The sequence below is a fragment of the Montipora capricornis genome, chromosome 14 (genome assembly GCF_036669925.1).
Source record: "Montipora capricornis isolate CH-2021 chromosome 14, ASM3666992v2, whole genome shotgun sequence".
Classification (NCBI taxonomy): domain Eukaryota; kingdom Metazoa; phylum Cnidaria; class Anthozoa; order Scleractinia; family Acroporidae; genus Montipora; species Montipora capricornis.
In genome coordinates this window covers 26480414-26493555 of record NC_090896.1, presented here as the reverse complement: position 1 = coordinate 26493555, position 13142 = coordinate 26480414, and the positions used below count along the sequence as shown (strand labels likewise).

Below are 13142 nucleotides of genomic sequence, written 5' to 3'. Positions count from 1 at the left end.
TGATTGGATTATCAACATGCGGTGGACTTTCTTCCCTTTGTCTGTCATCGGTTGTGCTATGGATCATGAAATCTTTCGCCATTCACCAAAAATTACCGGCCTTCGCTTCACCATTTGTCTTCTTTATTTCCATTTAGAAATTCGCTGCAAATAACGATCGAAATTCAGTCATCTATCACAAGTTAAACCCACCAATCATGGCCCGATACGTACGATTCCGACCCGTCACTTGGCACGATTACATATCAATGAGAGTAGAAGTCTATGGCTGCAAACAAGGTAATTATGATTTTTCTTTTCCATCGACTCTACAGTAAATTCAGTTGTTAAATGAATTAGCCCGAATTTCACTGGAATTACCCCTCATAGATGTTTAAGGGTTAATTTTACAAAAATAGGCATTTCTTAAGAAAGCTGAACATTCTGGTGTTAGAAAGGGTGGTGGCCAAGTTTTACATGCAAAGATTGGCTAAAGATATACTCTCCCACTACTCCCTATTGCGTCGTAGTTTAAAATATGGTTTTTGTTCGTTGTATTTCCCCCTTCACCCTGAATCTGATTTGATTTTATCTTTGTGAATGCCCTTAGTCCCTGCCATGTTAATAGAAAAACATCTTTTAAAGTAAAAATTAAGCTTAAATAAAATAGATTATGGACAAGCTGAAAGTTCAGGTATCAAAACGGTTTTAAATAGTGCTATATCATTTATCTTTGATTTACGAAATAAAATAATCTAAGAGGCCACCCATATCAGTAGTACCACTACCTAAAAAGGCAATCGTTTTAAGATGAGAACAAGCACATGGGTAACAACCTCATTCAACCTCGCTTGAGGTGATTAATTCCCAAGTATTGCACTGCGCATCCTCTCCTGCGCACCACAGCGTAATTTGCAACATTTCAAAAGGCGACATTTCGACCGGTAAAGCTCGCCAGGAAGAACAATTTTCAGAGCACAGCACAGCAACAATGAGAAGAACTCTTAGACTCTTGCAAAAGAAAGTCGAGTGATAGCTTTGCTGATACACAAATGTAATTTTAGTCCTAGGGTGGAATTGAAACGGTGATATCGGGGAGGCGTGTTGTCGAGCTCGGTTTGCTTTCTAAAGAGCTTGCTGAACATTGCAGTTTATTGTAGAAGTCCTCTGCAGTTGTCGAATTGTTGGGAAGAGTCTGTATCTGCACTTGGCAGCGGCAGCTTCCTCTCTATTACCTGCAAGGAAGGTGATTCTGGCGAAATTAATGAGCCACACGAGCAAAGTTCACCCTGCATGAAGTAAATGACTGCGGGAGACCGGTAACTCCCATCCTAAACGAATTAGGTGACCTATCTTTTTTATGGCATAATTTTATTGTCTTACTCCTTCCCTCGGTGCTGTAAAACTTTTTAAATTAAAATAAAGTCAGAAAAAAAAGTTACAGGGAGAAAAAGTATTTGTAGCCTTCACTCGTGGACACAAAATTGTCTCCTCAAGGAATATTTGTAGTCAGTGCCTTTTCATGACGTGTGCCTGTGCCATAAAACAAACATTAAATTATTGCTTTGAACAATACATTACACCCGTTTTGTTATTTCAAGAATTACGTCAAAGCTGTGCTTCATGTTCCTGCGAAACGTAGCGTGAACCGATGGAAGAAACTTGTCCATGATAGATAAAGTCGCAATGATGACATGAGTAACATGAGGAAGTAATATCTCCCAAACGTGCCTGGTGACTAATTTTTTTATTGCGCATTTCGAGTCACCATAATGTAGGGCACAATAGAGAAAAATTTAAAATCTCTTACGACAACTTTTATTACTAAGGAATCTCCTTAAGTGTTTGAATTTTGGAAGCAAATATTTCAAAAAGTCAAGAAGATTTATTTGAACCTTCGCTTAAGTTAAAGTAGTTTCCTTACACGCGCCTGGTTTTCTCTGAGATATAATAAATATCTTAATACTGAACCTCGTTTCCTCGGTCCGCACTGAAAGTATAGGATCCTCGTTTTTCCCGTTGATTCATAAATCAACAGATAAAAAAGTCAGTACGGAACTTAGAGTGTGGAACTTGAACTCGGTTTGCAAGAAGTATTAACATTCCGACTTCCTATTCCATTAACACTGCAATTATTACTACCATGCTCTTTGCTCCAATACTTGCCCTTGTCATTACTTTAGTTTTAGTCATAGGCCTAACCCATTTTAACATTTATAATGTTATTTTCCTTCTACAAAAACGTATTTAACATATGCTTGGCGATTTTGCTTCACAGCTTGCTTTCTGAAGTAACAAATACGGAATCTTTTTTCTTACAAAAGGTCCACCGGATCCGATTCAATAGTTCCCTCTCAACACCTCATACAGTACCAAAGAAATCAATAATCGAGTACCCCAGGGCCTGGTGGAAGAGCAAATGGCTCTTACGAGTCCCAAGGACACGAGAATATCTACCTCGAGTTTATCAACTCCCCTGGTGGAGCTCTAAATCTAAACTTCTTGATGACAGTGTTGTGTTGGTTAAACTACAAAGGACAAAACGGACTTGTATTTAACTATGCGTTAAAGGACCACAAATGGGGTGTTGTGCTCCGTTTAGCAAATGGGAAAATATTTGTCCACTTTAGAAGGCGCGATTCCGGAGTAACGAAGTCCCTCCACAGCTCTAACTCTACTCCAACAGATAGGTGGACGTTTGTCGGTGCATCGTACAACCACTTAACCGGCGAAGCCAAATTGGTGGTTGACGGAGACGGGTTTCAACTGGGAACACAGGACAATGCCAGGCTTGGAGTGAGGCTTGGCGATGGACAGTTTTTCAGAGGCAAGATTGCACAGTTGAAGGCATATAATGTCGCTTTGTCCCCGGAACAAATGGAGGAGTAAAAAAAATCAGTTGTAACTTTCAATTCAATTCAATTTCAAAACAGTTTAGTTGTTGCGTGAAAAAAGAGAAGAAAAACGGCCGCTTTTTGCGGATAGCATCGGCTAGTCGAGGTGGGTAAAATGACAAAACAGAAAGGTCATTACAAGTTGTAAACTTTGAAATAAATTAAAATAAAAAGTAGCCATTAAGATATCAACATAACTTGTAGAAAAGAAAAAAACACATACACATATTTATACAGAACATACGTGAGCATGCAGCCCCAGACTATCGAAACGTTTGATTTTGTTCACAAACATGGCGCCGTTGACGTAACACCAAAACCATCTAAAACGCCCCGTTGCAATCTACTTATTTCTCCATCCCTTCCCTCCCCATCTAAGTCAGTTGAAGCCTGATGACAAACAAGATGCAAGCTCAATTAGCTTTTTCGTGGAAGTTTTCGTGCAATGACAAGATTGATACAAAATTTGGTCCTGTCAGAGGAATTGTGGCTTGTTTGTCGCTTTTTGACAAGTTAACCAATTGAGTAAATTCTCGCTTAAAGGTGAGGATTCCACAATTTCAGCTGCTTCACTATTATACGAATCCTTGAGAACTGTTAGTACAGTATTTCAAGATCGAAATAGGGTATTACCGTGTCAGTAATTACAATTGAATTGAGCGAGAAAAGTAGTTCGTACTTCCTATTATCTAGATTTGGTAGACAAAACATCTTGGGCCGAATCGCGTGGGATCATTCGGGAAAATACCGAGTCTGATACTGGGAAAATATATTGATACTCACAGGACAGCAATCTGATTGGTTGATTCTTGAGGCCGCCGCACACTAGAAGATATTAGGGAGCTTACGAAACGACGTTGACGGCAACGACGACGCTACAAAACAATAACTTTAGTGGGCAAAAACAATGGCTCTGCGCGCTCTGCACGTGCGTTTTTGCATTTTGGTACATTTCTTTTCCGTCATCTCCTAAATGACGACGTGAAATGACCACATTCAAGGTTCTGTGGAGGACGTTAGCACATGAATTTTTCAGCTCTTTCTACGCTTCCAACCCATTCATACCAGTTTAGTTCCTCGACAGTTACTACACATTTTTAACGCGAAACGACATGAAATAGTTTCGTAGTGATATGAATAAGGCGAACTCGTATTTTTAAATGAAGTCCTCGTAGCCGTAGTCGTCCTCGTTTCGTAAGCTCCCTATTCTGTCGACCGACAAAAAAATCTTCACTTGCCGGCTAGTGTGCGGTGAATTCAGACAAGCCTGCGGCAAGATCGGGGCTTGTCGGACGATATCTGACAGTGCTAGATCTAAAAATGTCTTGTCGGGCCTTGACGGCTAGTGTGCGATGGTTCATCAAGATTTTCTGTCGGACCTGGCACGCGTCGCAACCAATTAGGAAGTGTCATAAGAGTCACGTGACCAAGCGCCTTTTCCAACAAGCTTACAAGCCAGAAGGCCCATCAGGCCCATCAGGCTCATCAGGCTGGCATTTATCTCCGGTTTCATTAGCATGAAGTGACTAGGAGTATTTCTACTCCCCCTGGATGGGATGCTAGTCCATCGCAGGGTTACCCCCAGCATTAAATTCGCCGGTACTCATTTATACACCTGGGTGGAGAGAGGCACCGTGAGAGTAAAGTGTCTTGCCCAAGAACACAACACAATGTCCCCAGCCACGACCCGAACCCGGACCACTCGATCCGGAGTCAAGCGCACTAACCATGTCATAAGAGTCACGTGGCCAAGCGCCTTTTCCAACATGGCGGAGATCAAACAGATTTGGAGAAATGGGCACCTGAAAAAGAGGGCAAGCTTGTTGCAAGCTTTTGGGTGAGTCGGCCCCAATCTTCGGCACAGTTAGTCGCGATAAAAAAACACGGCTGGTGTGTGGCAAGCTGGTGGACCCACAAATATTTTCAGCCGATTTTGACCGGAAAAAATCTGCGGTGAGCGACGGAAATGTGGAAAAGTTGTATGCTCACGTTGTCGTCTAAAGTTTAAATTCGATTATTTCACGTTGTTTTAAAGAGAACGAAGAGGAAATGTACTAAAATACGTGCCATACGTGATGGACGACAATTTTTCGTCTTTAGAAAAACCATAGTACTCGCATCGCTTTCTGCATTGTCGTCGCCGTAGCCGTATCTTAAAATCCCTAATTACTGGGTTTCCAAACCCAGTCGGAATCTGAGTTTCATTTCTTGGTATTTTTATTTTTATTTTATATTTTTACTGAGTTGCCAAACCCAGTCGGAATCTGCGTCTCATTTCTTGTTTTTTTTTAAATATTTATTTTATTTTATTTATTTTTTCCTTGTCTGTAAAAGTCTTGCCTGTCACTCACTCCCCTGCTAAGTGGTGTCTTTGTGCATTGAGTCTTCTGTGCGTAGATTTCCCTGGTGCACACAGGAGAACATTTAATTATTAAACCTGCAATGGCGTCCAAAGGCATCGTAACGTGCATGGCGTTTCAGTGCATCTTTAAACAAAATATACCCTTATGGGGCTCCAGAATGGAACGTCAATTGGATAAATAAGACTGGCGGTGAAAAATAAATATCTGGAATCTTAAAAGCGAGGAGTAATGGACTTCGACAACAACTATCGCCCGTCGATCCGAAATCAAAGTGAGCTGTATTTCTAATATTTTACCAAGTGTGCTGTTATGTAGAACGCTTAAACCAAATGCAAAATTCTCTGGTAACCTATGGTTTTAACAAATACAGAGAAGGAATCGAACACCTTAAGTGGATCTGTGATCTCTGTTCTCTGCACAGTCTTCAAGTAAAATAAATAAATAATAATTGGAAATGTGACAGCCAAAATTTTTTGAAAGAAAGATTGCCTCACATAGCAAATATGTTGTTTGCTTCAAAAAATATTTCGCTGGAAAAGGTGGCCTTGAATTCATCGTGTTTTGTAATATGCGAGCTTAACTGAATAGATTTTATGCAAATAGTAAAGCATTTTCGTGTCAAATTGAGGTTAGCGTCTTTCTGTTGTGTTAACTTAATTAATTATACCATGCCTCGTGAGTTTGTATTTACCGTCTGCCGTAAATTTGATTTCTACTCTCAAAATTACCTCCAGAACCTACTTTTTGCGTAGAATAAGGTTTTTGAATGATGTTCTTGTCTTCTGTGGTGATACTTGACGATTCGGAAACATTTTGTGAAAAAACATTTATAACTGGTCACACGCGCAACTTGATCGCCCGAAATTGCTCCATTATGCAGAACATCCACTTGGCCAAACTCCATCTAGAGTCAGGTTATCTTAATGCCTCGACAAAGAAGCGAATTAAAGACTTTGACATCAAATATCAAAAGAGCATCGAAGAGAACGATTTAACTCCAGAAGTTCAAGACTGAAGAAGTGAGAAGAACGAGTGAAACAATTAAAGAAAACAACGCCTCCAAAGAGCATAACGATCTGCTAAGGAACGCAGAAAAAAAGACAAGCAAAGCCTATAAAAAGCCAGCTATCTCACTGATACAGGGCACAATGTAACAGGCGCTGAAAAACAAAATGAACCCGGGCCCAGGTCAAACATTTAAAACCAAAGGATCACTCGCTTCTACCGCCGATGAATATATCGGTCGAGTCTAGAATTAAATTGGCGCAAAAGTGAGACGCTATAAGGTCACATTCACATTACTGCTGAGAAAATCAACACCAAGAAACTAAAAACATTACTTTCGAGACCTACTATTTTCTTGGAAGAAAACGTATCACACAGCAGTATAGAGATTCAAAGGTAAAGCCTCATAGGGCAAATACCATTGCTAAATGAATACTACAGGAACCGCCTAAAAGAGGCGTTCATTCAAATACGTACTCATAAGAGCAAAATTATGACAAAGGCAACCGAAACCAGACCACGTACAAGGGAGTCGTGTAGGCCTGTCAACCCTTTTTAACAACAAAAGAACTCATAAAATATTCGCAGACAGGTCGATTTCTCTGAAATTTGAAAGGGTGATTGCTAACGAATAGAGAAAGATTTTCACAATAACTAAAAACTCTGGTGATAAGCATGAGAATTCGACGAAGAGGTAAATGCGACTAAATTTGTTGCGGGCGTTTCTATTTTTTGCTCGTCGTAGCAAGGCTAGTTAGGCTTATTAGCATTAAAACAAAAGAACATTTTATTTGGCTATCATTATGAAAGAGGTCTATGTCCCTTTACTCTAACACAAAAATATTCAGATATTAACAAACTTCATATTTATTAATCATTTCTTCTGCTTTTGTGCTTGCCAGCATTGTAATTTGCGATAATTCGCAAGTCTGTTTTCGTATCTCATAGATGTTCAGATTTTCAATTACATGGCCGCTCAACCTCGCGATTGTGTAAATAGTTCACCCTGAAGTCAAAATAGATACGTTCCTCAGGAACCTGACAAAGAAGGCTTCCTGACCCGACAGATGAAATGTAAATATTCAGTTAAATATTACAACAAAATTAAAAAATCAAAGACGGAAGTTTCTTGGTTAAAAAGTAAGTTGTTTTTACTCTGAAAACGACGAACGATTAACGTTCTTTTCCGTAGTTCATTCTGTTGACACGAGGTGATCATAAGTACCTTTATGGTTGCCTAGCACGTGATCAATTTCTTCCTTTGACAAAACATCATGACCCTTTCCATTCGTTCATAAACGTCAGAGACTGCAGAAACATTCGTGTTTTTACCATCGATTGTCATTAATCTTTCGATGAAAATTTGATTTTTTTTTTTTTTGCTTTTCTTTTTAACATTTTGACTTTCTACTTCGTTATCTGTTCATTTTTCACTAAAAAAACATCGAAGTAACTTGCGTTATCATTCTATTTTACTGCTTGGGTTATAAACATTCATTGAGCGTCAAACAAATCATCTGTGTGGCTAAGATGTCACTCGAACTTGTGTTGTTTGCCCCCCTCAGATGTGAGTAGCTAATTTGCATGATAATAGCAAATCCAACATGGCGGCCATCGTGAATAAGGTCTATTCAGTGCCTGTTTTTGTGTAACACGTACCACAAGCAACCCAGTGTACGCTTTATGGAGCGTTGAGTTATTAGTTATTTCACGATGTTGACGACTGAGTCCGGCCAGGAAATGTACTAAAATGCGTGCTGTACAAACAGCACACACATTTGGCGTTACCCTTGCCAAACGTCGTCTTTTGTTAGACTGCCGCGGTAACGGGAAGACTTCACAACAATTACAATTTTGGTTTGAAAAGTATGGGTAATAAAGGCTAGGGAAATTATTTGATTTTGGACAAAACGCAAGTGAAATTATTCCTTAATTGCACGATGATACCATTTGATTAGCCAAATATCATGGGTGACAAATTACGCTCACAAGACGCCATTTTGGCACTGTTGAAAAATTGCCATGGCAACGTTGTAATTTCATATGTGAAATTATAAATTAGTCCTGAAATTTTGCGCCAAAATTAAGGAGTAATTTGTCACCATTACAGTTCATTCCTTTGCCGAATTTTTCAAACTAAGAACATTTGAAAGCAAAATTTGGACGAAAAAGGGAGCAGACAAGGGTAAATCTTTCCATTTTCTGTGTTTACTTTAAGCTACCAATCAGGTAGATACTACTACCGACCTACCAATACAGTAAATTACCAATCTAGTTAATGCCCTTAATAACCGTTTTGCACACTGTGAACGAGATCAGACTTAAAATAGCGAAAATTGGTAAATACTGTTGCTTTTTCAGTGGCGTTGCTTAACTTAATTCAACTCCCTACCGATTCAAAGTACACGACAGGACTCATTAATATATTCAAGGTTTGCGCAACACACATATTCAATGCTTGTTCTTACAAGTTAGCTCATGCAAGTCCTCTCATTCGATTTTGTGCATCAAGTTGTTCAGTAATTTGGATTTCACGATTGTATTGCAGCGAAGCTGCTACAAAGAATGGAAGATATAGTGGGTGTGTCTTAATTGACACCGTCAGATTAGAGCTTTAAATTAAGCAGAGACGCACATTATCATATAAATTCTTATCCACCAACGGCAACCGGTAGTGAGCTGTTTTCGTTTTTGTGTGGCTTACACGAAGTGTGAAAGCCACACTATGCTGTCGACTGCGGAATTTGTTTGTCCGCGTGTCACGTGGTTTACGGCAAAGTTAGGCTCCAGTTTCCGCTCTCCTTCACCTGGTTCGGGCGAAGTACATGCAAGTTGGAAAGTAGCCATTTATTTTGTCAGTACGAGGAATCGTGTTTCTTTCTCCGGGGTTCTTCGTCGATCGTTGAGCTTAAGTTTCATTTTTCCGTTCTTTTAAGGTGAGTCTTTTTTGTTTGTGTGATATAGTTGTCTCCTGTGCCTTGTGAAAACCCGATTGTTTTTGTCTTGCAGGTTTCCAACGGGGTCAATTGAGAATTCATTTTCCCCTTCAAAACACGCAAGTCAGCTTTGCTACAGACGGCTTGCGTTCTAAGGGCAGATTGCACAAACAGGAGTTTAACTGTCACAGGCCAGCATTGTACGGTCTGGTTTACTTCAGTTTGTGCTACGTTCGTCGAAAGGAGTCATTGCACTGTCGCGACTTAGCATACAAGATTATAAAGTTACGTAATAAAATAATTGTTTTTTTCTTCCACGAGAGGGCATGCCATTGAATCCTTCAATGTGATTGGTCCTTCGCTCGGTCCAGATTTCCCTATCTCTGCCCACGGGCACGGTAACGCTCGGAGAGTTTTTTTCATCGACCTTCAATTTCCGTTTTTTGACACCGAATCCGTTTATATACAGAAGTTACTTTTTATAAGACAAGAGGTTTGGGAATATAATTCAAATAAAACTTTTTCTCTTTGAAACGATCAGTGTGTAAGTCGCTTTAGTACTACATTCGCTATCAAGCGCGCTGGCAGTCAACAATTTAAAAAGTGATTTCAGAGAAGAAGGGGGGGACAGAAAAGAAAAGAGTTATTTACCAGCTAAGGGTCGGTCCGTATAGCGAAACTCGGTGACCTCGGTCTTGAAACAGCTTCCCTCGGGCAGCATTTTCAATACTTCGATCACAGTTTTTCGATATACGCACCTCCCAGCTGACAAATAACATATCTTTATGTCAGGAAGTAATCAAGTTAAAAACCTGTTGCATTTTCATTATGGTATACCTTAATACTAATTCATTTTACTCTGATATTTTCTGACTTTATTGTTACAGTACTTCAAAATGTAATGTTAGGAGTATTTGCTTGATATATATATAGCAAAAAACTGTGACCGAGGTCACCGTTTTTCGCTATACTGACCTACCCTTAGCTGGTAAATAACGTATTTATTTCTCTCCGCAGCGTGCTTGATAGCGAATGTAGTATTAAAGCGACTTACAAACTGATCGTTTCTAAGAGAAATATTTTTATTTGAATTATATTTCCAAACCTCTTGTCTAATAAAAAGTAACTTTTGTATGTAAACGGATTTGGTGTCAAAAAATGGAGACTAAAAGTCGAGGACAAAAATTCTCCGAGCGTTACCGTGCCCGTGGGCAGAGATAGGAAAATCCGGACCGCGCGAAGAACCAATCAGATTGCAGGATTCGATGCCGTGCTCTCTCGGAAAAAATAAAAACTGGTACTTGTTAACTAATATAGCACTACTATGGCTACAGGTTGCATTATTGTGAAACTTCATTTTCAAAGTTACCTGATTTAACACTATTTTAAAAAAGTTATTTTTTCAGTAAGTAATCAAACCTGGTGTATTGTGTACAAATCTATGTCTTTCTCTTCTTTTATAGTCCAACTAAAAGTCATCAATATAGCATTTGAATCATAGCAAAGCTTTTAGTATTTTGTTGGCATACCTTCACTTGTGATGTCGCATTATCAATACTTCTACAGTAATTATTGCTGTAGAAGTATTAGATGGGTTTTTACTGTCTTGAAATCTCAATTAAGTCCTTGCAAAGCTCTTGATTTGTTTGCTTTGTTTTGAAAATTAATTGAATTTTAAGGAAATTTGAAGGCTCCCTCCCACAAGCAAGTGCTGCTATTAGAATACATTAAATAGAAATTTCGTGGAATTCCAGTCTCATGACATGGTATGCAACTTGTTGGAATGGTTCAGTGACTTGGAAGTATCAATTTCTCAAGCTCAGTGTAGTTTTAGGATAGTAGAGTCACTGTACGCTGAAAGAAACTAATACATTGCTTCAGTCAGAGTAAAGTCTCCTCGATAACATTAAGTATTTTGCATTACTACCGACCTATCCACTTTATCATTACTAACTGCCCTATAAGCTCTGAAGTAACATACCCAACAGTAAACGTCACTAAGCTTCCAAGGGCGAACTCAATGTTGAAACTGCAATTTGTAAGCCACAGACGTACGCATTGCGGACCTATTTTTACTTGGTCTCGACACTCCTAAATTTACATTGCTAAACATATTTTTTTCTCGATTAGACACGATCAGTTTAAAAAACTGGGAGGGACTACTCTCTTGGCATGCAAAATTTTGACTTCTGGGTTTCCACCCGTGCCATGAAAACGCGTCGCGCTACTAGTAGATATCGCTCGCGGACTGCATTCCAGCGCTCTAGATTCGAATCCCAGTACGTATGCAACAAAGCTCACTCAGCTTTCCATCCATTTGGGGTCGGTAAATGAGTACCAGCATATACGATAGGCAAGGCGTGCGTGGAACGGGACCAACCCAACCATGTAAAACAACAATAACAACGATAAAAGCAATAACAAAAATCTGAAAAGGAACTCTTAAAATCAGGAGCACACGACTAGGAGCGTACAGCTTCATTGTATTTGTAGAACGGCGTTTTTACAGACCGAGTTATGTTTAGATAGATTTTCCTGCCAAACCAGACCTTTCCACCTAATCACAAATCTTGCATGAGAAATTAATACCCATGGAACTGAGAATGGTCGCTTTTGCAAGTCAAATCTGATTTAAGATGTTGTCTAAAAGTAGCTTGATCTGTGAAAATGGCGTTCCATAGACTAAGTATTGGAGTTTTAGGCTCCAGTTTATGGGCTCCTGTCAAAATCTATAGTTTTGTTTAATAACTTACTTTAAAGTAATGAAAAAGTAAAATGCATGGAATGAGCCCATTTCCTAGTTTTAATAGGAGTAGGTGAAAAATTATAAAAACAGTCGTGTGCTAATGAAAGCAATCTATATTCGCACAAACAATTAATAGTAAACCAGTTGCATCGGGCTAGGACATGGTCGCTAGGTGTATACCATACAGTCCAGGTTGTAGATGGTTTTAGCGGCACGTACGTGTATTTTCTCCAGCACATCAAAGAGCGATTTGCCACAGGAGCCCCATACAACGAAACCATAGGTGACAGATGGTAAAATTACTTTGAAATAAAAATCAGCTCTCGCCGAAGTCGGTAAAAAATACAAGGACCTAAGAAGATTCAGTTTTTGTGTGCGAAGGACTTGATTAAGTCTTTAACGTGAACGTTCCAATTAAGATCACTGTCAATCTCAACACCTAAGCACCTAGTTGACTTGACTTGAGTGACGACACGGTTCCCTAATGATACTGCTTGCAACGGCCCAACAAACTGGCCGCATATTAAGATCATACACTCGGTTTTACCGCAGTGGGGTATGAGGCGATTACGGCAACACCACTCATACAACTTCTGGAGGACGCTATTCAAGACAACAACAACCTTGTCAGGAGATGACTCAGCCACGTAGATGGTGGTATCGTCCGCATACATGTGAATTTCGCATTCTCTAAATCCAGCTATGTCAGGAAGATCGTTGCAGAACAACGAAAACAGGGTAGGTCCCAAAACAGATCCCTGCGGCTTACCATACTTCACAGGTAAGGTTTCGGACTCGAATCCATTTACGACTGTAACTTGAGAGCGGTCAGCTAAGTAATCCTTAATCCAGCACAATAGGTCGCCCGCGACACCAACTGCTTGCAACTTTTCCAGCAAGACATGGTGAGAAATAGAGTCAAAGGCCTTTCGAAAGTCTTCAAAGGCGATACCAACTACAAGGTTTTTATCTAGTGCCCGTCTCCAGTCCTCCATCATTTTTACAAATTTCCATTCAGTTGAGTGGCTGGTTAGGGTGGCCAAGATTATGTTCCGAAATGTGAGTGGCAACTGTTGTGGCTACTGCGTGTTCCATCAATTTTCCAAGGACGCATAACAGGGAAATTGGTCGATAATTCTGTTTATCTGTTTCATCGTCCTTCTTCAACATGGCTGAAACATAGCAGTTTTCCAAGAGGTAGGGAGAGAATTAGGTTCAG

At 39.7% G+C, this 13142-nt stretch overlaps 1 pseudogene; it reads left to right on the top strand.

Annotated features, from left to right (window-relative positions):
• The window catches only part of LOC138031811 (lactadherin-like), a 90642-nt pseudogene extending 87664 nt beyond the window's left edge, over positions 1–2978 (top strand).
• Positions 2979–13142: the final 10164 nt, after the last annotated feature.